This window comes from Struthio camelus, chromosome 6 (genome assembly GCF_040807025.1).
Source record: "Struthio camelus isolate bStrCam1 chromosome 6, bStrCam1.hap1, whole genome shotgun sequence".
In the NCBI taxonomy this organism is placed as follows: Eukaryota; Metazoa; Chordata; class Aves; order Struthioniformes; family Struthionidae; genus Struthio; species Struthio camelus.
In genome coordinates, this window is record NC_090947.1 from 13,537,272 (window position 1) to 13,564,080 (window position 26,809).

A 26,809-nucleotide genomic window follows, 5' to 3' on the forward strand; every position below is an offset into this window, starting at 1 on the left:
ACAAAGACAAGAAGAGCGAGAATCAGTGTAAAGTGCGGGAAGTCAGCAAAATCAGAGAGCTTTCTCACACGTGCTTCAGCAGCACGAGAACAGAAGCAGGAGGAGAGTTAGACCTCAGGATGAGATGGCACCATATTGTCGATAATAAAGGCAGATTGAGCTGATGTGAGAAACTGTTTCATTTTAAAAAGGGAAGGAGGATTGTGAAAGATGGATGTGAAAAAGTGTCTGACAGGGTGAATAGAGAAAGATGGTGAAGCTGGATTAAAATATGTGATGAGATAAGGAAAATAATTTAAGGACTGAGATTATGAGGATCTTAAAGGTATCCATAGCACAAGCGTAATAGGAACAGTGAACTGATGGAAATTTCAAAGAAATTTTGAAGATGATGTGAAAGTGAGGTCAGAATCACTGGCCTTCAGTGTGACTGTAGGAAATGAAGGCCCTGAAGACTGAAAGTGTGTGGAGGTTTGCAGAGGAGGAGGAGCCAGAAACCATTCTATGGAAATGAGAAGATGCTCCTGTGAAGGGAGGCAGAAGGGTGATTTCAGTGTTGAGAGAGGAAAGGAAGGCCAACAAAACAGCAGAAAGCTGGCAAAGCGGAGAGGGATCCTGAGATGGGGTGGAGGGGAGCCGGCTTGGTGCAAGCAGCAGGAGGGGAAGCATACCAGTGTATTTGGAAGTTGTCTGCTTGGACCGGATATTGCATGCAAGCTGGAATAAGGGTCTAGCTCAGTTCTAGTAGTAGCTAAGATGAGTTTTAGTCTTTATAGTATGCATGCATAACACTCCCCAGAAATTTTCCACCAAAACAGTTTGAGATATCCAAGGAAATGTTTCTTAGGGCATATGTATAAAAACGAAATGGAGTGCAATGCAGGGATGTCAAGCTGTGCTGGAAGCAGTCCAGCCTGGAAAAAAGTGCTGCCACCTTGCATTGGAGTTGATAAGACCAGCTGATGGTAGTGGTCTTCCTCTAAGCTCTATTACATGCTTGCTAGGTGTTTCTGCTGGAGTTTCCCTCCTCCCCTGGGATACTGGTTTTGCATCATATTGTTGACTTCTGACACCCAGTCATTGCCCCAAATAGGCAAAAATTGGTTTAAAAATATGAATCGCTTTATGCATAGAATATCCTCAGCTAATAAACACTGCCTTAAATTTATTTCATTTTGCTTCTTTCTCTTCGGTTCATTTTAAGTGTCACTTCTTTACTGCATCTTGACATTTAATATGAAGTGTTTCATCTACCAGAAATACATCTGAGTTTTCAGCTGAAGAGTCCAATTAAGCAAAAGCTCCCATGTGTATGCATTTGCCTTTATTGTAGCTTTAAGATCTCGGCAATGTCATATACAATACAACAGTTTAAAATCAAGACTTTTGTAGAAGAAATAGTTTTGATCTGAAATACTACCCCACCTTTCCTCTCCCCTAGCCACTGAAAAATATAGAGAGAAAACAAGATATCTTTCAGTTTCTACATTACCCATTTTTTCTTTAGTGCCTGTTTTTTTACAGGTTTTTACATAGGCTTCATGAATGCCTAAAGGTTTTGATATCCTCCTGCTTTAATGCTTGAGAGATTAAATAAGGCGATCAAAAAATGCAGTATTACTTGATATGTTTGTAAAACCTTTTTTTCCTTGCTGTTATTAATGAACTTGATACTTATGAAAAGGATTGATGAGAACAAGTGAACAAAGTTCAGGCTTTCTCCTGTGAATGTTGGAATACAAATTAGACATACATAGCAATACAGAAATGATCTGTGTTGTTCCAATGCCCATGTCATGAACCATGTGAGTCAGGTTGTCTCTGGCTGTCCAGGCCTGTTTTCTGGCTGCTGTGACTCACCTAAGAGGAGTCAGCAAGTATCACTGCTAGCGCTACCCTTGTGATAACATGTCTTTATGCTGCAGTGGCAAAAGCCGAAATTCATTTTGCACTGGAAACTCATGATGAACCAGAATGAAAATGCTCAGATCTTTTAATTTTGGGAGGTCTCATTGCAGAGAAATTATTTGTTTGTATCTAATCATTGCAAGCAGGTGAAATGTCCTAATAGAAGATGAAGGCTGTTTCTCTTCCCTTGATATAGTGTGTGCCTCCGGTCATTCACGCCTGTTTCTGACAACTGTGTGCTAGTGTAGCGGGGAACTCATCCCTTGTTTCACTGTGGCCGTGACGGCATTGTTAGTGACAGAAAACATATAATACTGATGACTCCCATAAACAGTACTATATGAAACAAGAGAAGTCTCCATCTTTTTCTAAAAGGTTTTAGATAAAACACTATCATGGATTTGGATGACTTTTGTTTAGTATAGTGTCTTATTGTTGTTTGTTGACTATTCTTCTACTGGAATTTGGGATGAATTATTTTACTTTATATTGATAAAACATAAGAGTAAATGCATGATTTTCTGTGGCTGAATGAAACAATTTTTCAGTAGAAGAGCCTTTGTTTTCAGGACATGAAAGTCCCATTGACAGTGCCTTGATCCTATGACCACTGAAAACAGGAGACAGTTTGTAGAAGGATGGCTTTATACTGCAGAAGGAAGAAAAGTGAAACAGTGGTTATTAGAGCTTATAAGTGGTGCTAAAATTTATGAAGCCTTGCTTTTGAAAAGTGTCCTTTAAAATTTAGTTCTCTTTTAGTACTAATGCCACATAATTTTAGTACAGAAAGTTTGCAGCCTGTTTCACTGGCTGAAAGGTTCATTACAGAAACATGCATCTCTAACAGTCCCATGGGTGGAAAAATCACATTAATGGTAAATGAAGTTTGGGATTAGATGTCTTTATCCTGCGGCAATTTAAGGATCTCAATACCACGATCTGGAACGTGCCAGTTAAAAAGGACGTCAACAGAAGACAGTAAGAGGCCATCTCAGAAGCCCTCCTTTAGAATGCAAGAATATATTTAATGTAAAAGTCTCAACTATACTATATTTACTTATATTTAGACATTCAAATTTAAATCTGTATCGATAGTTATTATTAAAGGTAGACTGTTTCATGCCAACTGCTGATTGAGTCTCTGGGAGCGTACTAGAACCAGTGACAAACCAAGTCTCTCTCATCTTGCTGAAGTACTATTGCTTCCTACTGTAGCATGGATCTTCAGGGAAGGGTGGTCACTCTTCCAGGCTCCGACCCTGCTGAGGTGCTTGATTGTGCACTGTTCAGTCTTCTCCTGCCAGGCTTGAGCGTGGAGCTATATTCAAACAATTAAAAAAGCCATGACTATGAATAGCACCCATTTCATCAAATTGCATCCCTTGCATCACAAATAGCTCTGGCATTCTCAGCAATTCATTTTAGGCAATTTCACAGTGACTGTGTTTATCTTTAAACAATTGCACGTAATTTTCCCCACCAGGTTTGGTTAAGTCCTTTTCACCTTTGTAGTTTCTTAAATCAGGTCACTTTTTACCCATTTTATTAACCACTCATTATTAAGTGTCACACACTAAGCAGTTATAATATTAAGTTATTGAATTTACTGGAAGGATTTAAATTGACTTCATTCTTATCTATTTAATTGTGTATCGGCGTGGAATTCACTATACCTTATGGTCCCACCTGTTCATATTTGGGCCTTGCACAGTCGGCTTCCTAACGTACACCTAGAATAACTGGAGCATTTGATGTGGTATAAGTGTAAGATAACATATATTAAAACCAATCAAAAACAGTTTACCTGCAGTAAAATGTTCTGAATGCATATTTCTTCAGAGTGGAGTTTTGTGACCAACAGTTTAGATCAGTATCAATTTTTTCCTATTAACATTAAACAGCACCAAAAGTTCAAAGCTTACGTGAGCAATTTGAAATTGAAACAAATTGAAACAAGGAAAACGTCTGATCTGGCCCGTTGGCTGCTTCGCGTGGTTGCGTTCGGTTCCTTTTCTGCCCGCTCTTGCCTGGCCGCAGAGCACAGCGCGACTTTTGGGAAACCGGAGGACTCCGGGAGGCTGGAGGGCTGGACTGTGCCCATCTGTGGTCGCATCTTGGATTCGTTAGAGCGGGGGACTGCTTTAGCTTCTGAGCGTCTGTTCGGTTACAAGTCTGGCAGCTCAGACGGCAGGCAAAATGTCTTTTTGCAGCCGTTTGCATGGAGCCGTAAAAACAGCGTAAGCAGTGTACTGAAGGGGAAAAAGTACCTGAAACCAGTGCAAGTGAAGCGTATTGTGCGTTCAGAAGCTTCCGCCGATGCCAGTGAAAACATAAGGGAAGGGAGCAGGGGGACTGACCTTGCTGGGACCAAGTCCTCTCCCCTCCGCAGCGGAGGCAGGAGGGGGAACTTCTCTGGAGCCGGCTGGGCGAGCACTAGAGCAAGTAGCCAGAGCTTGAATTTTTAAATGAGCCTACCGGGATTATTGTCTTTTCAAGCGCTGTGAACAAAGCTGCAGAGCTGCTCTCGGGTTTTCAGTTCTTTCCTTGCGTGCGCGTCTGTGCACCTGTGCCAAACAGAAATTTTCCTTTGATCCCACGCATCAGTGTTAGTTTATATTTGCCGTGTTGTGGTTGTCCTGAACCGTTCTTCATAATGAATTGAATGTTAGATGCAAACATGTCAGTATTATGGCTAATTTGTACCCTGAATTACATATCTAACTGGCGTTAGTGGGATCACCTAAGATGCAAGACAGGCAGAATTTCTTAACATTAGGTATGTTGCCAGAGTGTTTTTACTGATATTTTCCTAGTGTTTTCAGGCATAGGCACTATATTGATTTGATTATAAGAATACTGAGACATGATTTCTTATCTGTTTTCTAGTGTGCCACACAAGATGGCTAATGGTAATCATCTGTTGAAAATGCACACCATAGCTCCTAAAATACCTAAATGACAAAACCCTGCATGAAAAATATCTATATGAAAAAAATACATAAATGGTTTTAGTTTGGCAATAAGGCAGGAGATGATAAAGTATCTCAGTCTCATCCCTTCAGTTTTGTCTTTCTCTTCCTTCAGCAACACATTGAGTAGTGGGCATCAATTAGCAAGATATATGATGCCTGTTTGTGATTAATTTGAATCTGGCTTACCTTTGAAAAACACCAAAACCTTGGAGAAAGCTAGATGAAAACCTCAAGATCTAGATAGGATTAAAATTAAGATAGAAGAAAAAAGTAAATCTGTCAGTAGTGTAAATTTTACATCATAAATAAACATCAGCAAGCTCCCATTTTAAGTAAGAGGAGACAGTTAAGTATTCAGTAGAACTGCTCAAATTACTTTTGTGGATCTCATAATATGTATCTTTTTTATTTTTTTATTGACTTTTCAGTAGAATATCTAAGCTGAAATTCTGTTCTGTTGATACTATAGGGAATTTTGCTATTGGTTTCTGTGAATCAGGATTGCTGTGCATGATTCGTAGCAGTTAATGATGGTTTAAAGATGAAACAAACAGAAAAAGCTTGCTGTCTCTATTTCTGTCTTTTTAATGTTCTTCATTTGTTTAAATAGCCTAAATCCACATATGAACTTATAGCATTGTTTCTAAAGTAAATTCGTTTGCCTTGCACCGCCTCAGAGTTCTTTCCGCTTTCGCTTGACCAATACATGGACCTTGACCTTGACCTAAGATAGCTGTCCTTTTTGCAAGATTCTTTTCTTGATACTTCCAAAAAAAGGCTTCTGTAGTAAATCTATAAGAAAATAATTGTTTTTTGGGTTTTATTTTCTGTTAAATACATAAAGTCAACATGTATTTCTTGCAAGCATTTACTCTTCACTGCCACAGTGAAATGCACTGATTTTTCTCTTATTGGAACACGTGAGCCTTTGCATGAATGTAGTTCACATTGTGCTGTTGAAAGTTCTAATCCAAAAACTTACCTTTTCTGTAGCTGTGAAGATATATTGGTCAGTAAAGGCTAAATTATGTCCTCATTATGCCCCCCCAAGTTAAGCTACAGCTTATGTTGCCATTAACATGTAAGTTCAGGAATCCTACCCACACATATAGTGGAAGATTTAAAAAAAAAAAAAAAAGGGCAAAAAGCCCCACCATTATCAGGTTGATCTGCAAGACTCACCTCTTCAGCAAGCTTTCCACAGGTAACTGGAGCAGAAGAATAACCCTGCAGGGAGCTCCAGGGGACAAACAGACAACTAAACCACAGAGCAGGGCAGAGATGCGACTGTCCCTTTTGAACGAATTTCACAATTGCACACACCAGTCTGTTAGCAGCAACTGCTTGCAACAGCCATTGGATACTAAATGATCGATAGAGAAACGGTGAAAGAAATGCAAAAAGTGTGCAGACATTTAACATCATTGCTGTTACATATGACAGTATTAAATGACACACACAAAGCACAGGTTTAACACCCAAGCAGTTACTGTCATTACTCATTTGAACAATGATTGAAGAGATATTTTCCCCTTACAATTAGCGTATAGTTCCACCTAAAAGCTCCAGATCTCACAATATTTACACTACAAAATGACTTCTGTGACACACTTTGGCAAAGTGGGTAAATAGTCTCTTTAGTGTTGCCTATGATATTTGTAAATTCTAATACAGTGAGTAGTGCAAAATTGGCTTTTTGGTGTAAATAGGCTAATTAATCAGTATTTCTCCTATACAGTGCTCTCTAAGATTTACTTTTCAGACTGAACTTACCAAATACCAGTACTCCTAGTATTTTAGCTGCATACCTTTATATTGCTTTGCTGTTGCTGCATGCAGTGTTGCTTGAAAAATACATGGGCATCTTCGAGTTTTTAGTTTTTGTTTTCTAAGCAATGTGGTGCCTGTATCAGTCAGTGATAGTTACGGTCAACAAATGAAAATAACTAAGAAACTGATATAAGACTTTATTATTGGTAAGGAAAATGGACTGTTATTGCCAAGTGTGAGACTTCAGTTGAAAATAACTAGAAGGTGCATGTGCTCAGTGTTATCTTCTTCTCTATTGCTGTTGTGAAGTCACATCAAAGAGTGACCTTTTTACTTTTATCTGATGCACATTTAGGAAAAAAACCATCTCTCATGCCACTGTAAAGTAGGGAAACTCGTGATGCTTTGAGAGATACAAAGGGAAATGTGTGAGTTTTCTCCTGAGCCCTGTACATACCCCACTGCTTTCCAGTGGATGTCATTGCAAGAGAAGATGAATCATCTGGGTCAGAAGTAAAGAAAGGCGAAGCCAGCAGTGCTGGAGCGTAGCTTGTGATGTGTTCATTTTTGCTGAATCTGTTCAGTAAACTGACAGGCTGCATCAGTTGCCTCTCACAGCACTGGCGAAAGTCCAGCCGCGGCAACAGCACGCAGCTCCAGAGAAACTTCGCAATACCTACAGCAGTAATGAACGTAATCTTAGTGATATGTTAATGGAAAATCGGTCTGCAGATAAAAGCGGCAGTTGATAGCACACCAGAGGCTGACCGCGAGGACTTCAAGCAGTGGTGGAAATTCGTGCCCCGTTGCTGTTGGAGGGAGCATTTTGAGTTTTTTGGGGGGGAGCTGTTCTACAGCGAGCCGCAGCGCAGCCTCTGAGTCATCTCAAGGCAGCAGGTCCTAGGCTCTCTGACTGCACTCACGACAGACTTTACAAGGCCTACTCACTTTTTATATCTTGCATTGAGGATGTAAAGAGATATAGACCTTTTATTGGCCATCTGGCAAGGAGAATAATTTCCTTCCTTCGTGTCTGCATAAACTGTGTTCTATTTTAGTTTTGCTTCTAAAGTTGTGAGCACCATAATATCTTTCCTTTACTATTATATATATATTTTTTAGATTTTGAGCAGAAGTTCATCTTCTAGTCCTCAGAAATTTATTTTTATTTTAAAATTTCACCTTAGTTCCTGCTGTTCCTTCCTTTGAAGTCATTAGCCTCTCTAGTAACTCAGACCTTTCTCATCTAGCCTTTTTCCATCTGGTTGCTTTTTATAATTCACTAAAGATTTTTATAGCTGCCTGATGAATTTTGTGCATTCTAGAACTTGTATGGCAGAACACATTTCTCATAGTGAACCTTCTAAAGTCTTCCATGTGAACTGGCTTAGCATCTCCTTCCTCCTTCGTTTATACCTCTCCCTTTAAGCTAGCCATAGATTTTATTATCTGCACACTTTAAAAAAGACTCTTACTCCGACACTGGGTGGTTCTTCACTGTATGAAAGTCCTGAGACAGGCTAGAATGAGAGTTCCTTTTTGAATTGACAAATTCGTATCTAGTTTAGTGAAGATCATTGTCATGACATGTCAGTTAAAAATTCATATAGAAAATGCCTTGTTAGAGCAAAACATAATCAAAAGGCCATCCTGCATGCCAGGAGCTGTTCTTACAGACGGCGTAGACCTGGATGTATTCAGGGACTTGAAGATGATGGAAATGGCAACCATCTCACTAAAGAGCATGCAATTTCTTTTCTATTTGGATATGGTTTTGCCAAAGAATGAGAAGTGCCTTTGAAACATATGTAAAAGGAATTTCCCTCCGTCCTTGAAGCAATAAAGCTTATGATAAAGTGAAACATGCATCCATGGACAATAAATTTTTCTTCCCATTAAAACTATTTAGGACCTTGTATTAATAACACTATCCATTTCTTACGCTATTTCATGCACTGACACCCAGGTGCACTCTATTTCCTTCCCTGAAAGCTATCTCAAAGGTGTAGTCATAGCTGTCATTTCGGATATAAATTTTCACTGTAGAGAGACACAGAACTTTTACGCCTGACTTCAACATTTCCCAGCAGGGAGGGTTTTCTCATGGTAGGAATGTGCTATTATTCAAAAGCAAGGGAAATTTTTAAGTGTGGCCCTGTACTGAAAAAAGGTGTTCTTGTACTATGCACACTTTTCATTGATCATATCCACAATCTGCAGATTTTTTTATACATTGTTTCCTTTTGTTACTCAGATAAAGCTGAGTAGTTAACTAGAAGAAAATGACTGGGTTTTGCTCTTTCTTGTGCTTTGCCAGAAAAAACTTTTACTGTACTTTGATTCATAAGAATAAAATCAATCACAAGGTTGCAAAATCAAAACGTAGAATGCTCAGAAATCACTTTCCCAGAAGGAGCTACACTTAAGGATATGAATAGCTTTTTTTTCCCTTTTGTAGACATTTTTTGAGTAGTAACTCAATAGGTATATTCTCTGTTTAAACTAGAATATTTATTAAAACTATGGAATACATCATAGACCACGAAATAAAGTGAAAAACATTGTTCAGAGGTACCACAGCTCTAGAAAAATGGATCCATGTGAAGTTCTTTCTGTCAGATACAGAAATGTGAATCCAAAGCCCACTGAAGTAAATGGAAACTTGCAGATTGACGCTTGAATTGGCCCTGGTGTTTGAGATTGGCTCAGTTTCATGAATTCTCTCTACTAGTAATACAATTCTTTTCTGCATACCTTTAGCTATATCTTCTTGTTTTCTTTTAAGCGGTCTAAACCTCATTCCATCTAAATCTGCTGCACCTTTCTCTCAACAAGTACCAGAACATATTTACTTCAATTAGTCCTTTCATTTAAATCTTTAGACGTTTTATTTCTTTCCTGCAAATATTGATGGCATAGCTAAGATGGATTTAAGGTTCTGCCCTGCATTGTAGCTGATTATTTCGTAGAGAGTTGTGTTGTTTATAACTCTCGTAACTTTCTAAATTCATATGATTTTTTATTTATATGTCATGTTAAATTAGCCACAGGTTCTCTCTTTGCTGCTTTCTATTAGGAAACAAGTATATGCATACCTTTCATACGTATTATTCTCACTTAAATGCACAGTGTGCTTTCAGATAAACCACCCTATTGGAGTCTTTTTTGTTGCTTTTATTTGCTTTTGCATCATCAGACTTTGGACCACTTGAGATGTTTTTGATACCAAAGAAGTGCTGCCCTCTATATTTCTTCCTCAGCTGTGAGCTTTGCTTGTGATGCCCTAAAGCGAGTGGGTGCAGCCCACAGTCATTGCCGTCAGCCTTCAGCCACTTGAGAAACAGCCACCGCTCCTGCGTGGTCACTGGCACATTGCTTCTCTCCAGTCAGTACAGCATCCTAGCTGTACTTTCCTGTCCATTTATCAATTAGATAATTGTTCATGTTATCTGTGCATGATAACTTGAGAAGCATATCTGATCAAAAACTGCTTTTGAGTCGAATACATAGTCACTCGGAAAATAGACCGGGTTAATATGACGCGTTCTTAATACATAGATCTGGTATTTTTGGAGTATTATATTGACTTGATTCTTTGAAGGTGAACAGATAAATATTACTGCCAAGCTACTGTAAAGTCTATTTATTCTTGTACATCACCAGCAGAACTACTGAGTAACTTCAAGTTGTTACCAAGAAGTTGGGCAGGAGTGACTCGTCCAAAGAATCTTTGTTTCTTCCTCTTTGTATGAAAGAGGAAGTAACATAAAATATGAGCAAATTGTATGTACTAGTAAATTTTTGGAAAGAATTTCACATTAAATTCAAACAGAATTTGCCTGCACAAAGACACAATGAGAACACTTTAAAGATTTCCAGAAATGGCCGGTTAATTTTCTAGTGAGAAGTGGCTTTAGCAGCCTGTAGCTTAGAGCAGGACACAGCAGTCCTCCTATATGATATAAATCATCTATTTCTAATATGTCTATATTTAATACCTATGTTTCTCTATAATAAGCTTAAAAAGAACAAATAACTGCAGATTTAATTACAGAAATTATAAGCCTAATTAAAACCACAAATTCCAAAAGTGTATGTAGTTACCCTAGTCTTTGGCTTTGCCTTGAAAATGAGTTGTAATGTGTTTCTTTTTATAACTTACTCAAAAAGCATAATTCAAAAATAAAAAAACCCACATTTCAAATAAGAATGTCGTAGTACTAGTAATAGGTAACCTGTTGGTGAACTCAAACAAAAAGTTTGATTAAATTAGTTTTACCCCAGCTAGTCTTATTATTAGTATCTGAGTAATGAGAGTTAAGATAAAACCTTTTTCCTTCTGGGAGGTATGACTGCAAGCTTTCTTTGTATGTGTTCATTTTGAGATGATGTATATAGTTTTAAGAGTGTCAGGGACCCGGCTAAGGTGATGACCATGGTGTTATCACATGTAAATATTAACACGAGGATGCTGTTATCATGAGGAATGAACTGTAGGTACAACAGTAGGCCTTTGATGATCCTGGCTGGGCAGAAACGATGCTCCGCAGAAAGACGCTGAGACAGTAAAATTGAGCAACCTTTTTCTTTTGGCAGAGTTGTTGCTACAGACCAACCTGTCTTTACAATTATCATATTGTAATAAGTTACTGTAATATATTATTTGTCCAGAAAAACAGAGACAAGGAATAGGAAAGGTGTGACGAACATTCTTCCACCGCGCAAAAGGATTATTTAACGTAGGAGTGTTTTTACACTTATTCAGATTGAGCTTAAATAACTTTAAATCCTTTGTGTCTTAAATATTGTTGCACAACAGGAAAGATGTGACAGGACCTCTGTGCCAGTTGTTTGGCTAGCCTCAAAACACTTTGATAAGCCTCCTTTCTTGCTATTTTGAAAGTCTGAGATCTTTCTTTCTTCCCTCACAGTAAAAAGTCTGCCCATCCTGTACAAACAGCTCATTGCAGGATAGTGTTTTAAATACAAAACGTAATAGAAATAGAAAAGGCTAAACAGTAGATGAGGCACGGAAAAGAAGATAATTCTGAGGGAAAATCGGCCTAATATTTTCACTGATGTCACAGTTTGAGAGTGCTGGGACTGTTCGCACAGTAGAGGTCTTGGAGGTGCAACTCTGTGAGGTGGGGGAGCTGTGCCGCTCCTGGCTGGGGCTCCCCAGCATCACTGCTAGCTCACCGTGTCCCACCAGAGCTCGAAGCACCTCCCTCCACGCAGCCCAGCTTTGAAAACAATCTGCCTCCTAAGCTGGAAAATAGTCCAGCTCTTAGAAGAATAACAAGACCTTCAGAAGCCGAATCTAAGATGGCTACAATCTCCTGAGGTGGGGGGTGGCGAGGAGGGGATTGAAAAATCACACAGTCCTGCCCATCTCCTCACAGTCCAATTACACAGTTAGCGTTTTACAGTTGTGAAGCACACCATTTGTTGCTGTGGCTTCCATAGTTTTAGCACTTTCCTTTAGGAATTGTATCAATAAGTCAGCAAAATTGTTTGTAATGTCTGTTTTAGGAGGTGAGGTTTGAAGTAACGGTAGTACTTGCTGCTGCTACTAATGATGCCATCAAAGCAAACTAACTTTTGGAATCCTTGAAGTAATCCATGAGTTTAATATATGTTCCTTCTTTTTACCGTGAGAGCAAGAAATGAGAAATACGGTGAGAATCTGGCCTCAGTCAAGTTAATCTATTTGAAGTTATCTACATATAAATAGAATCCCTTTGGTTGCCTTACCATCAGAAAGCATTATTTGGTTCAGCTGGATGAAATGTAATGAAAAGTAGTCCTCTTAGGAGAGTTCTTGTGTTATGACAGCCAGGGCAAAGCGAAAACCAACCAATGATGAAGAAAATGAATTTATTGATTATTCAATAGTGCAGCAGGGTGAATATTTCAAAAATCAGATGACAACAAGCAGCACAGACTGCTAAGCCAGGCATGTTTTTATATTGCTCATTCAGAGGCCTAGAAAGATGTAGTCAATGTCTACTCTCTCAGTTCTGTTTTTATCGTGAAGCATCCTCCTAAGCATTTATTGATGTTGTTTTTTCCTTTTTTCATGTTTTCTCATAAACTGCTAGTACTATGTTAATTAGAAACACCTTGTTTTTAGTACTCAATAAGTAGAAGCATAAAGATATAATGGAGTACTGTTACTATTAGGAAGAGAGGCAGGCAAGATCACTAAACTGGACCCCCTTTGGCTTTACAAAGACAGAAAAGAAAAAAAGATTCTTCCTGCTCAAGAGCTTAAAGTCTAATTTTAACAACACTAAGCTTGCCTTCCCGTTGCACAATGTTGTGTATGTGGTTGTTGGTTTTGTCCGTGAGATGGACTGCTATTCCAAAATCTATAACGCCTTTGGAAATAGGTTGAAACTTAATTGTCTGGAGCATTTCTTCTGTATTGTGTTTAAATTTCCCTGTATTGTGGAAAAAAGAACTCAAAGCATCACTTCTATTTGAATTGATTATAAAGCCCAGCTACCTCTCATTTAAGCTGTAGGTGTTTAGAAGCCTGGGTATTCTCGTTTTGACTTCAGAGGTGGGTATATCAGTCATTGTCAACTATTTTCAATGCGGAAATCTGCAAAGTGGTATCTTTGGGCCAGAAGGCCAACACTCGTCCTTATTTCCAGCAGCAGAAAGTCCCTTTCCTATTGCCTTAAAAAACTGCAGGCAATTCTTTTTTAAAGAACTGGTGGCTAAAGTGCATTAAATGCTTGCATAATACAGTCATTTGGGGAGATAAGTTAATACTAAGTACACAGCTGGATAGCTTATCCCATAGATCTAAACCTATTTCAAGGGCAGCAAATACATTAATTGATACAATGAAAGCATGTCCTTTCAGAGACGTGGAAAGCCCAGAGTGTTGATGTTGAAGGTTATTCTTCCTGTTCTTCTGTCTATGACAATTTTTTTAAGAACTGACAATTTCTTTAGTACCAAATGTAATATGTTTGGATGCCAGGAGACTGAGATATCTTACTGAAATTCTCACCACTGGTGCTTCCCTCACCTCAAGGATCATTTGTCCTTTGTGTGTCTTTGAAGTAGCAAGGTAATTATAGGTAGTAGTAGATTATAGAGATGTAAAACTGACTTATCAGGAGAAGTAACATTCCCGAAACTATATCTCCTGTTTAATAACCTATGTTTGAAGAAAATTCATCATAGTGGGAGTTATTGTAAGCCTTCAAGTCTTATGTTTGAGAAATGATAACTGCTTGTGGCACAGGTGAAAAAAAAGTGGAAGAGAAGTCCTTCACCACAGCTAAATTAGTAGAGCTGGAAGCAAATCAGAGAAGAGGGAGAAAATGAAAGCACAAAGTTAATGAATGAGCAGCTAAACTTAAAAAACTAAAACTAAAAGAAGTCGTGTAAATCTAAAGCATGAGAAATTCTACCCAAGCAAAATGATGCCATAAACCAGAGGAAAATCATGATGTATAAACAGAAAGATAAAAGGGATGATTATTTTGAACTGTTTCTTCTCAGAAAGGAGGAGAAAAACACACACACACACACACAAAATATTGTAATATTTCTAATTACTCTATATGCTCAAAATGAGATTTAACATATGGAGCAGATGGAAGCTGTGCCTGTAAAATGTAAAAAGGAGGAAGTATAGAAGGTCTGGAGCAGAAACAATTATCCCACTGGGAGCAAGCGGAGTGTGTGTATAGTCATTATGTGTCGCTTCCATAGAGATCCTTCATCCATTACCTCTGGGCAGAATGAGCATCCATATAGACAATTGATAATATTTATTTTACTTTCCATTTAAATAAATAGGGGAGAGAGTAACGTTGCTTTCTCCTGCAGATAGAGTCTACTGCATTACTTTTCTTAACATTTGTTTTCTTTGTTGATTTTGATTTGTCCCTCAGGATGTGAGGGGCTGCAGATATTCCTGTTCTGGGCCTTGCTTATCAAAATGTTCAGCCAGCAGAGTTGTATCTTGAGGCAAAAGTCGTTGAAGACCCTTCAGTGATCCTACATATAAGAGCACACAGTAATGCATTAAAAGCTTTCCTCATTGCTTTTCACCTTCATTGGAAATTAAGTGGCTCGCTGTCTTTCGAACTTGTATAAAACTTTGTGCTGGAAATGCCTATTTCGTGCTATCCAGTTGCATCAGATACTTTGTTCACATGAAAATATGTGCATCTCTTTTACATAATTTAGGTAACTGGCAATAAGTATTTGTACTTATCAATGTTAATTTTATTAAACAACTGAGTTACTTATGCAGACTTGTCATATTTGTAATTCAGAGTTGTTTTGGGCTTCCTCTGGATTGTTCCCTTCTATACTAATACTAACGTACCTTTGGATATATGCTACCAATCTGTTGTCATTAAAATTGAAATAGCAGACTCACCTTTGAAAAAAGCATGACCTTTTAACAATGTGGAGAATTAGGGGTGAATACATTTACTTGGACTAGTAAAATATTCTGAATGACAGGTGAGGTGAGCAACCTAAGGAGATATATTAATCCAAGTGGAAACACGCTGCTTAGCTGAAACTGCAGTTTGGGATTTAAAACTCCAGAACAAAATATACATTCCCCCTCAACAATAATGAACCCTGTGCCTTGCAGTGTCCCAGGGGTGTGATTATCTCAGAAAAACTATTTCCCAAGTTACGTCTTGTTGCATAAATAATAATCTCTTTGATGCAAAGGATAACTGTGGGAATGATGTAAGTTAAATATGTTCTCCAGCAGTCTGACTTGCAAGGGAATAAACAATTTGTTGATACTTAAGAGTATTGACACTTAAACCACTTCCTTTGGTTGCCAGGATATTTAAGCATTCCAGGCATACAAAAATAGTCTAAATTTTATCAATAAGAAGTAAGTGCTCTTTCTTTTTATTATTGTTTCTTAAATGGGTTTTTTTTTCCCTATTAGATGTGTGGAATCAAAGCACATTAATACTGTCACCGCGTAGCTCGGTAACTTTACTTCAGCAATCACAGTACTGGAGAAAAATAATGTACTGAATATGTCTACGCCAAAGATGACAAACACATTAGTGCTATCAGTATCATTCTGAAATAAAGTATATTCCTTGGGTGGAATTCATCTTGGTATGGCGAGAGCAGAGAAGGTGAGTCTATCCATCAGAATAATGCTTCGAGGAACCATTACACAGCAACTCATTTATACATGTCCAGGGTATATAAAAACTGGCTGGCTTGGTTACTCGTAGCACTATTGCTGTAGTAGTACAAGCTGCAAAATGCATAGGAACCTGGTAATGTACTTGGCCAGCTTATTTCAAACTCTTTTACTGCCGCGGCTCATTTTTGCTGCCTGTTTTCAAGCCACCTAGTTTAAGGCAGTATTGGGTCTGCATCAACTGCAGTACCCTGTTTACTGCGGCAGAGACAGACCCTTAATGAAATTCAAGAGGTGCCAAGGCCGCTTGCTGCCCCTGCCTCACGGGGATAAATTTCAGCTCTTAGGAACTTGGAGAGATAGTTCCAATAGATCAGTTTTGTGCCTAGAGATCACAAGTTAGTGGTGGTGAGAAGAAATTTAGGAGTGAAAGGGTATGGCCTTTAAATCTTCTGTAGTTTGTAATGTTTATAAATTAATATTAATCCTCAAAATCAATTACAAAGATGTTTGAGCTCATAATGAAATCATGTCCCTGCTAGCTAGTCTCTCCTCACCTCTGTGACTCCTTTTAGTTGCAGTCGTCGTTTACAGTTTCAAATGTTTCCACTTCAGTTTTCATGATAGTTTAAATACCAATCTGAAAATTAAGAGAAATATCATCAATTCTCGTCGTCTCCGAGCTGTGGAGGTTCCCGTTCTCTCATTAACACAGCAAGGGAAGGCAGCATGGGCTGCCCTGCCCAGCCCTTACTTGCCTCCAGGGGCGCTTTCTCGCAAGAACTGTCCTATTCTCTTCTAGGCAGTTCTGTCCCTAAATGCGTAGGAACCAGCGTGAACTATGCTAACAGAGGCCAGTCCTGGCTAATTCTAATCTTCTGTATTCCCTAAATGCCTTTTCCCATTAAGCACCCGTCACCAAGATATTCTCTCTATAATTTTATAGCAAAATCAAAGCTAGTTACAGTGCAATAACACAAACACTGCTTAAGAAAACTTGGAAATAAGAAATGAAAATCAGCAGCTTATTCTTAGGAAAATGAGGCATCTTATCAGGGGAAGGTAAAAGGCTTAAAGAGAAATGGATGGCAGAGACAAATTTCTGTACAAATGTATATGTTATCCAACGAAAGGCCTGGGAACCATCTGCTGATATCTGGAGAGTAAAAAATTGTGTAAATTGTAATTTAAGGTATATTATTGTGGTATCCTAGGGCTGCAGTCACAGTTGTGATGCTATAGTTTCTATGGTTTTGTAAGTAACATCGCAAAAGAAGAGAGTTGTTATAACGCATGCATGTTTTCTGAGTGATAGCATACATAAGGTATCTGGAATGCTCCTGCTTGTTTAAGCAATAGTATTTAAACTTGCTTACAAAATGGAAGACAAAAATAATGTTTGTGGGAAGAAAAGGTGTGGCTTCATCTGAGATTAAAAACTGAAAGAAAAAGTAAAATCTTACAGTGTTGTCTATGTCTGTGTAGCCACCTTGTTCTAGCTCGCAGATGAGAAGGTGCGGGGAGCTGTAGAAGAGAAATGAGAATCTTAAAGAGTAAAATTAACAAGAGGGCTAGAAATAGCCAAAAGGACCATGAGGTCTGTGGATAAGAAATGACGCAAGAGGATGTTAAAAATTGTTTAGGAAGGCTAATGATGACATATATGTGAAGAGTTTAAAGAAAGCGGGAAGTTCTAGATTAAGGAAAAGCAGAATAATCATAGATAGGAAAGCAAGGGCTCCAGTGCCCCCAGAGGAGACCTGGACTGCCAAAGGCAGGTGGAAGGAGATTTGAAGGACAGTGGCACTTGGAGAAGTCCAATTCAGCAGCTGAGAGAGCCAAAATCCATTGGAAAGGGCATCAGCAAATTTTACATAGTGGAGAGGCTGCATAAGCACATAGGAGGGATGCTAAGTATATGCAGAAAGTCAAGAGAGTATTTAGCGGTGCTGGGAGAGGCAGATGGAGAGACTGGAAGAGCAGATGGTGGGGATGAGGGAGGGCAGGAATGAACTCCAAGTTTGAAACCGCAGCCTCAAACAAAACATTATCAATTGTTCTGTCACGTTCTTCTTCCCTCTTTTCCTCACATCTCTCCCCCCCAAGAAAGATTAACCCAACTCCTTCCTTCCCCCCAGCATCCCAGGACCCCATACTGTAAGCAGTGCAAGCAGCTGGGCCTATCCAGTGGTTTAGGAATCACATCTCAAATGTGATTCACGTTCAAATCCCCTGCTTATTAAGTAGCTGGAAGAGAACTAAAGTCATAATAGCTGACCTCATGTGTACCACATAGAAGCCACGCTTCCAATGTACTCTCCAAAATTTTCGAGCGACCAGATCCGGGCCTGGAAGTGTAATGGGAAAACGAAAGCAACCAGGCTTTCCTGTATAGCAGCTTATACCATTTCAGTTCCAGTTTGGTTCTTTACATCTCTCAGATATATTTTATGTTCAGCTGCATAAATCAATGGTGATATTTCAAAGACGTAGTGAAAGATCTTAACTAATGATATTCCCTACCTAAATTCATTATTCTCATAAATAAAAGTAACCGTGATTTATTTGAGGAAAGTACTTGGATGTCCATGCTAAACCAGAGCAAAAGCCGCTGTGTGAAATGCCTCTCAGTTTGTTCTGATGCGAGCAAAACTCATTTATGTCACTTTTTCCCCTCCCCACAACGCCCTGATCCCCATATGCCTTGTTCTAATGATTAACATATATGTACATAATTCCTTCATTATTGTGGAATAATTCAAAAGTCTGTTTACAAGATCATTAATCATGCTGTTGAATAAAAGTAGGCTTATAATTTTTCTTTGAAGAGTTCCTTTTTCCCAGCATAAATTCACTGAAAATTCTGGAATTTCTTCTTACGTCACAGTGTAGATGTCAAACCATTTGGTAGTTAGGGGCTACTCTAGGGGGCAGTAGCGGCTAAGGGTACCCGTGGTGCAGTTCGGGCGTGGAGGCTAACAGCGTTTGCATTCACAGCAGTGTCATCCTGTTCGGTAGGGATGAGTGTGTTTGTCTCCAGAATTGTGTCTCAATTAACCTGTGTTTATGTTTGTCATAGCAGACCTGTGTACTCTTGGAGCTTCTGCTGGTATGAATTTGATACGGATGAGGCATGAGAACCAATATACTTTTATATGACAGCTTCACTCTTCATATTCACATTTGACACGCTTAAAGGACAGAAGATGTGTGATCCAGTGTAAAGCTTGCAGAAACTAGTGAGAAAAAAAATTGTTGGAACAGACTTGGACTTTTAGAGACAGTTTACTCTTTTTAGAACTTTGTGCCATGTGCGTTTTTGAACCATCATGAAGCATCTTTAATACTTTACCGTTTCATGGAATCACAGCCGTAGTGCATTAAAAGAGTTTCAGAAATTGTATGTTCATGTTACCGGGTGGAAACATTCCCAAGCTGGATCGCAGGCTGCCGCTAATAGACTCGCGCTCCTAATGCCTCTGTTCAGTCAGTTTTGTGATATGGCATAGTTTCAGATAACTCTAACCTTTAGCCTTTAGGAAATAGGATGTAAACTACTCTATCTTCTTTTACCAATGTCATCAATATTTGCCAAAGGATGTAGGACAGCCTTAACAGAAGATGGATGATATTGTCATGTATCTGAAGTACTTACTTTTATCTTTTTCTAATAAAAACATATGTGTTTCCAAGCAAGTTGAATTTGTAAAAATGAGCCCTGTATCCATTGTGTTCTTCATAAATCTCTTAGTGACAAAGCACAATCTGCTCTAGCAGGAAACATTTCTTCTCTTCCTCCCAAATAAAAACGCTTGATCTCAAGCTATCTGTCTTTCAATATTTGCTTTGTGGATCATGTGCAAAGTAATAAGACCAGAGGAGAACCTGTTTTGGCCAGTGCACTGGCTCTTTATTTCAGAGAGCTCACCTATAGCTGCTTATCTCATTGCAGCCTTTTGCATACAGTTGTCTTCATGATGCCTCCTTCAAAATCTGTCTTCCTGCAACCTGTGTTGCTTCCTCAGTGTTGCATATGGATATGGTTTAGTTTATCGTGAGTAGTTGCTATTGGTATTCACAAAGGTAGTGCGTTAATGGCAGAGTTACGATTTCAGATGTATGTAGCCTATTCTGTATAATAACACGATCACTAAAATGGAAACCTTTTACGTGGAAGGTACTGGGGTATGAAGTGAAAGTGTTTGGAAAAGGGAATAGCATCACCAAAAAGTGAAGAAAGTTACTTTGGCAGTGAGACATTTCATCTGTCAGCAAACCAGAAGGGAATGAGGTATAGCTCTGGGAAGCCAAGGGACCAGCAGGGTACCACATTTGGTGTGCGAGATGACAGGGTTGTAGCAGTAGGGATGGCGAGGAAGATGCTTGGACTTGGATATGCTGTATAGGAAGAATTGTCTGAATTTGATAACAGCTTGTATGTTATGACAGAAATAAACTGTTGTAATTTTTTTTTTTTTTTTTACTACTGGAGTGGGCACATATAAATTTCATATGGTGTTTGCTGTCAACTTCATTTTCTCAGCTAGCACCTTAGGATTTAAGCATTGACTTCTCCACCGTTTAAAATCCTCTTATCTTACATATCTTGCTTTTATTCTTGTCTTAGATAGAAGGGGGAAAGAAAGCAAGATAAACCTCAATTTTTTGTTTAAAGTCTCCACATAAGTATTTGGAAAGCTATAGAAAGCAGGAGGGAATGGAAGATAATAATTTAAGGTGAAGGAACAAGACATTGTAAGAATAACTTGATATTTTTCAGGCAAGTTAGACAACCTAACAAACTGATACATCCTATAAACTGTACAAACATTAACTCTTTCTACTTATAAATAAGTCTGGGTTAGGTTTATATATATATATATTTATATATATAATCTGTCCTTTAAGAAAGAGTAAACAAATCAGTCTATTTTTATATGAATTTCTTTTTTTAGTTTGCATTTATTTCTTAGAAATCTATTTGACTGAATTGTTTAGGAGACTGGTTCAGAAATGAGTAACTCCTCCAAAACGCTATTTATCTGATGCTTCTGGTTAGAATTACTCAAGTATATGAGAGGATTTTCTATTGGAAAGTGCCCAACAACCAGCATTTTGCAATATCTTCATGAAAGGGTTATGAGTATCGACCGCATTTAAGAGGAATCTTTCCTGGTCCTCATTCCTTGGAAAGCTAACAAACACCTTATTGATATGTAAAAGAAAAACGAAAAAGAAAGAAAGAAAGAAAAAACTCTTGTATAGAATGGAAAATGATGAACTAATTTGCAAATGGCCAGTGATATAAGCAAGTTGTAAAGCAATTGCTAAATATTACCACATGCCTTGTCTACTGTTTTGAAGATCTGGCTATCTTAGTTGCATCTTGTAATTTTTTCCTAAACTCTTTCTAACTATTTGGCATCATTTTTAGAAATATGGCTACTAGAACTTAAAAGCTATTCTAGAAATTTAATTTATTTTAGTAACACTAATGCTATAGAAGTAATGATATCTCCTTATCTACTAAATAATCCTTTGATTATCTGCTCTAGCATTTACCGTCTGTGCAGGGAGCTGATATTAACCTGATAGCAGACGGTCTGTCACAGATGAATATTGGCATGTATACACCAGCAGTTCCTTAGCAAGTGTTCGATAGTGCTGACCTGTGGTAGCAGTGAATTAGGATAAGTTGACACACTTGCAAAATAATTAGCTGCTTTAACTGAGACAATGAGGTTAAAAAAAAAATAAAAAGTTAAACCGGTTCAATCTCTGCTTCTAAAGGCTAACATATTAATCTACAAAAATTTTCAACATATGCCATTTAAATTTGACCTTGCAGAAGTATTGTAACAATTAAAATTTTTCACACAAGAAGAAAATTGCATCTGCATTTGTATTAAGTACATTTAATAGAGGAGAAAATTAGTCTTCATGTGCTGTCTACTAGTGAAATAATTATCAGAGCACACAACAGTCTTTGAAGATAGGGAAAATAAGCTTCCAAATGTCACAAAAGCCAAAAAGAGACACACAGCTTAATTTACTCTCAAGTACAATGGATTTGGAGGTTGAGAAAAGTGTTTCCTTCCTTCTGCTTAAAGTGACTGTGTATAAGTTTGCAGTTATTAACATGAGGAAAAACTTCTTTCCTGTGAGGGTGACAGAGCACTGGAACAGGTTACCCAGAAAGGTTGTGGAGACTCCTTCCCTGGAGATATTCAAAAGCCGTCTGGACACAATCCTGGGGCAATGTGCTCTAGGTGGCCCTGCTTGAGCAGGGAGGTTGGACTAGATGATCTCCAGCGGCCCCTTTCAACCTCAACCATTCTGTGATTCTGTGATTATCACAGAAAAAAGGCAGATTACTGATTCTTGTGAGTATCGTATGTGCATGCTTGTGCATGTATGTATTCAGGCACTGAAGCTGAAAGGTTTTCTAACACTAAAGGTACCTGTGGGATGCTGTTGCCACATAGGTAAGCCACTTGTCTTCCCATGTCACATGTGAGTTAAACTGCTATGCTGTACCACAGGCTGCTCTCTCAAACTCAGGCTTCCCTTGTTTATTCAGGAAGCTTCTAGTCAGAGGTAATTTCTGAGATAGAGAGAAGGGAAGAGGGCTGGGGTATGTGTCATGAAGAAAATCTCTGCACCCTCTGCATACAGGTTGCCCAGAGAGGTGGTGGAGTCTCCTTCCCTGGAGATATTCAAAACCTGTCTGGATGCGATCCTGGGAAATATGCTGTAGACGACCCTGCTTGAGCAGGGAGGTTGGACTAGATGATCTCCAGAGGTCCCTTCCAACCTAAACCATTCTGTGAGTGATTCTGTGTGAAGAAGTTTTAAGAAAAGGTAAGAGGTGTTTTTGCATGTCAGAGTAACTCCTAGTGAACTTGGTGTCAATTCTATGGGAAAGAGCTGTTCCACTCCCTTACACAGGCCCCCTTCTGGCAACTCTGGGGACGCATGATACCTAATACATCCTGTCCAGGGTTGGGATAAAATTGGGAAAAAGTCAATTTTCCAGCCTTGTTTAGTGCAAAGGTTAGCAGTGGTCCCTTTTGCTTAGAAAGCTTGGTTTTTACTAAACCTCCGTGATGTCTGAGAAGAGGCTGCAGTGAAGCTCTGCTCCTTCCCTGCAGTGACCTGGTTGCTATCTGGTGCAATGTGGCATAGTGTTGCAATAGCAACATACGGTAGAAAATATCCGTAATTCATCCCGTGCCTCTGCAGTCAGGCAGACTATGCTTGTGCTTGCTCGTTTGGTTTTCCTGTTAGTGTCATATGCCACTTGGAAGCGTTATGAGCTGTGAAAATCGGGTCCCCTTTTTGGACAAGGTTAACTCCCTGTTTTGCTGATTTGTAATCTGGTATAAGTTGACGTTTTCCTCCATTTTTTTTCAGCCTATCTTTAGCAGGAGTAGAAATGGGAACATGGGAAATTCATTTTTCTGCCATGGTCTTAAGAGAGCAGATTCAAGCCTTGGTTTGTCTCCGTTCCCGAGTCTCCCGCCGCACGGTGCCCCAGGCATGTGAGCCTGAGCAGCACTGCGGGTCTCCGTGCTGCAGCCCGCTCCGGCTCACCAACCGTGGCCCCAGCTAACGGGCTGCGCTGCCCCAGGGCCATGGCGGTCACTCTCGCAGCTGGGCGCTGCAAGCCCCAACGCTGGTGGGTGCTCGGGGGAAGCGGGCACCACCAGCGTGGGAATCGGCCCTTTCCTCTCCCTGCTTTTGCCATTGAAGTTGACATATGCTATCAGCTGTGGACACTGCTGAAAAAGCTTGGTGGGGGTGAGAGTCTCAGTAGCCTTCCTGCAGCGCTAGAGCCGCCTCTGCCATAGTGTCCTCAGTAGCTCGGTGGCATCGCGTTTGCCAGGCGCACGGAAAACTCCTCCAGAGTGCGGGGCCAGCTGCTGTTGCTTTTGTCACTGGCCATTTGCAAATTAGCTCATAATTGTACATTTGAGATAAGAGGTTTCTTTTTATTTTATTTTATTTTTTTAAACAAATCACTAAGCTGTTTGTTAGCTCTTTAGGGAATGAGAAACAGGAAAGATTTAAGTTGTAATATTCATTCACACAGAACAAATAGTAAAGTAGACTGTAGTTAGCTAAGACTGGCTGCCTTTGTCTTCATAAGGAAGGTAGATTGGTCCTGTGACACACAGCACTCGTAATTCAGTGTACACAAAAAGTTACATGACTTTATATCACTAGACTTATTTCCATTCTAATTTATTTTGCAGCTCCTGACTTGCTGGAAAGGGAGAGTTTAGGCAGAGGGCTGTGCTTTGGGCTACTGTGGACATGCCACTTAGGAGAAGGCACTGAATTGCAACTTTGAAAACTCCCACTCAGCCGCTACCTTAAAAGGGAAGTGTCAGGACTTCATAGTACTGAATATTGATACTAATTCTATGTCATGGGAATTTTTTTTTTTACTTGTATATATCTGCTCAAGCCCAACTCTTCCCTTGCTTGAATACCTTGGCCAATATTTCATTCATAAACTCAGTCAGGCCCTGAAGGGTTTGATCGAGTGACTGTCAAAGCAGTGCAGTGGTTGCCTGCTTTGAGCGCTGCACTGAATGGCTGGGGCAAAGCTGGCAGCGTGGACACCCAGCTTCAGGTTGCGCTTTTTACATGAAACAGTCACTCAGTGACACTGAATAAAAAAAGAGACGCCCCCAGGCATGAGAGGGCACTACACCTTGTGTTTACACTTCCCCTATGCTCTCTTTCACCGGCTGAAAAGTTTCGCGTTGTTTTTCTGCACGGCAGAGGGTTGGTGGAAGTCAGTCCCTCGGCCATTCCCAACTGCAGTCTGTGGTGTGCGAGTCAGACGAGTTGTCTGGGTAGAGAGGTGTGTTTGAATCCCTCAAGCTGGAGGGGGGAGGCCTTGTCTGCCAGGCCCTGCCGTAGCAGGTCAGCCCGCTCTTACTTAAAAACGGGAACGGGGAGGCAGCTACGGCTCACCACTTCCTCCAGGTGCGTTAAGTTTAGACCATCCGCATGGCTCCCACGAGAGCCGCGCAGGATCCCGGGATGCTGCAAAGGCGAGTGCGGGATTTAGCCTCCCCCTGCATGAGGACCCCCCCGCCGGCTGCTGCGCTGTCCTGAGGCACCCGCGATCCTTGTGCACCCAAATTCCCGACTGCCCGGGGCGCTCCCTGGGGAGCTGGCTCCTCCAGAGCGCTGCTGACACCAAGGGTCTCGAGGGTGGCGTACGCAGGGGTGGGCCCGTTCGGCTTCCTGTGGCTCTAATTTCTCCCATCTGCAAGATGATTATCTTCTGTCTGCTCGTGGTGTTTCTTTAGACTGCAAGTTTTCCATGGTCAAGCCTCTGTCTTTAATATGTATATACACAGTTTCTCTGATCCAGTGAGGTCCTTTGGGTGTTTGTAATATACGTGAGAATAATACGAGAAAGCTAAAAGCTTAGCGTTCTCAGACTTGTGAATATCTGCACACTAAGAGCCTACAGCGTTACCATGATATTCATTTATCGTGCATTTGACAAGGCCAAAAGCGATCTGTAGTCTTGCGCTTTTCCATACCAAGCAAATAACCAAAAATGTGATGTAATAAGGGGATGTTTTAAATACTCGACTTAGTAGGAGAGCTCTGGGGAGGAAAAGGAACTTTCCAGGTTCTCCTCCTGATCCTGGCGTCTGCAGCAGTAAAGCCTAAGAGATGTTTTCCGTCCTTTCATTTACACATTTTTATCATGCACAGTATGACTTACAAACTGGACTACGTCCACATTTAGAGCTCCTGTGGGGAGGATAAGTGCCCATTTTCCTAATAACAATAATGCCTTTTCTGGCTTCCATAAAATTCATCTCCCAGCAACTATAGTATTTCCTATTTGCCGGATAACAGTTTATGGTTTTTTAGCTAAATACACAGGGTATCTGGAGGAATGGAAAGAGCGACTCTAATTCAGTAGCGGTCATACATTAGTGTTCTCATGCCTTTCTAGTTGAATCTCTCTTGTAAATAGCCCCATTAAGCAAACTAGAAAATTATGAGGTATCAGTATTAGATTCCTTTCAGCAATGAATTGGGTTTGAGACGTGAGACGTAGGAAGCATGGTGTTCTTGAGAAAAACAGGAAGATGTGCTACATATGCTAACTGAGCAGAGCAGAACTCAGCACTGCTGTACCAGTGTACGTAACAGGAATATGTGATATGTGAGCCTTGGAAAACATGTAGGGATAATTTCTTTGAATTTCTAGAGAGACAGATCTGGACAAGTCTTCCTCTTTTCCTGGAGGCAATAATATCTCCTGGCTGAAGAGGCTACTAAACATTGAACTGAAAGTGATACAAAGTGACTAGCATATTCAAAGACAGAAGTCTTAACCCAAGCAGAGATGGGAGCTTGTAGTAGGAAGCTACCATGCAGGACGAGTATGGGACTCATTTCTGAATACTGGGATGCTGTCAGGTGAATAGTTACTGTCTGATGTATAGTTAATGCTAAGTGAGTGGTATTATGCTTTGGGAAGGTCAGGATCCTTTGGTCACAATAATTCAAATGCTGTCCCTGAAAAAGCAGAGTTTCAGATATTGAATAAAGTGAGATGCCCTAGTGCATCCCAGTATTCAGAAACGGAAAACTGCCCAGTAAATCCAAAGCAAACCGCAAGGAAGTATCTTTGTCGCCAGTTAGCTGCCTAGCGGCTGTCCTTATTTTATGTAAGGTGAAATATATAGAATCTGGCCTAGACCCAGCTCTCACATTTACCTTATTCCTAAAGGTTTTGTGGTCTTACTTTTGCTCTGACTTTTTAAAATCTTCTGTCATGCAGAAGTTGGTGAGCGAGCCAAGCTCGCAGTCCGCTCTTCCAAGTAGACTCCATATCCAAAATTATGACTGGATCTACGGGAGGTAACTGAGATGGAGTGGATTATGCAGTTCAGGTTACAGCTCTATGGCAACATTCGAGCCATAGTCACTCCAGAGAAAAAGAAAAAGAAAAAAAGGACCA

The 26,809-nt window shown here is 39.8% G+C and overlaps 1 long non-coding RNA gene across 6 annotated transcripts in view; it reads left to right on the forward strand.

Annotated features, from left to right (window-relative positions):
- The window catches only part of LOC104143411 (uncharacterized), a 436,433-nt gene that overhangs the window by 150,184 nt on the left and 259,440 nt on the right, over positions 1 to 26,809 (forward strand). The window lies entirely within an intron of this gene.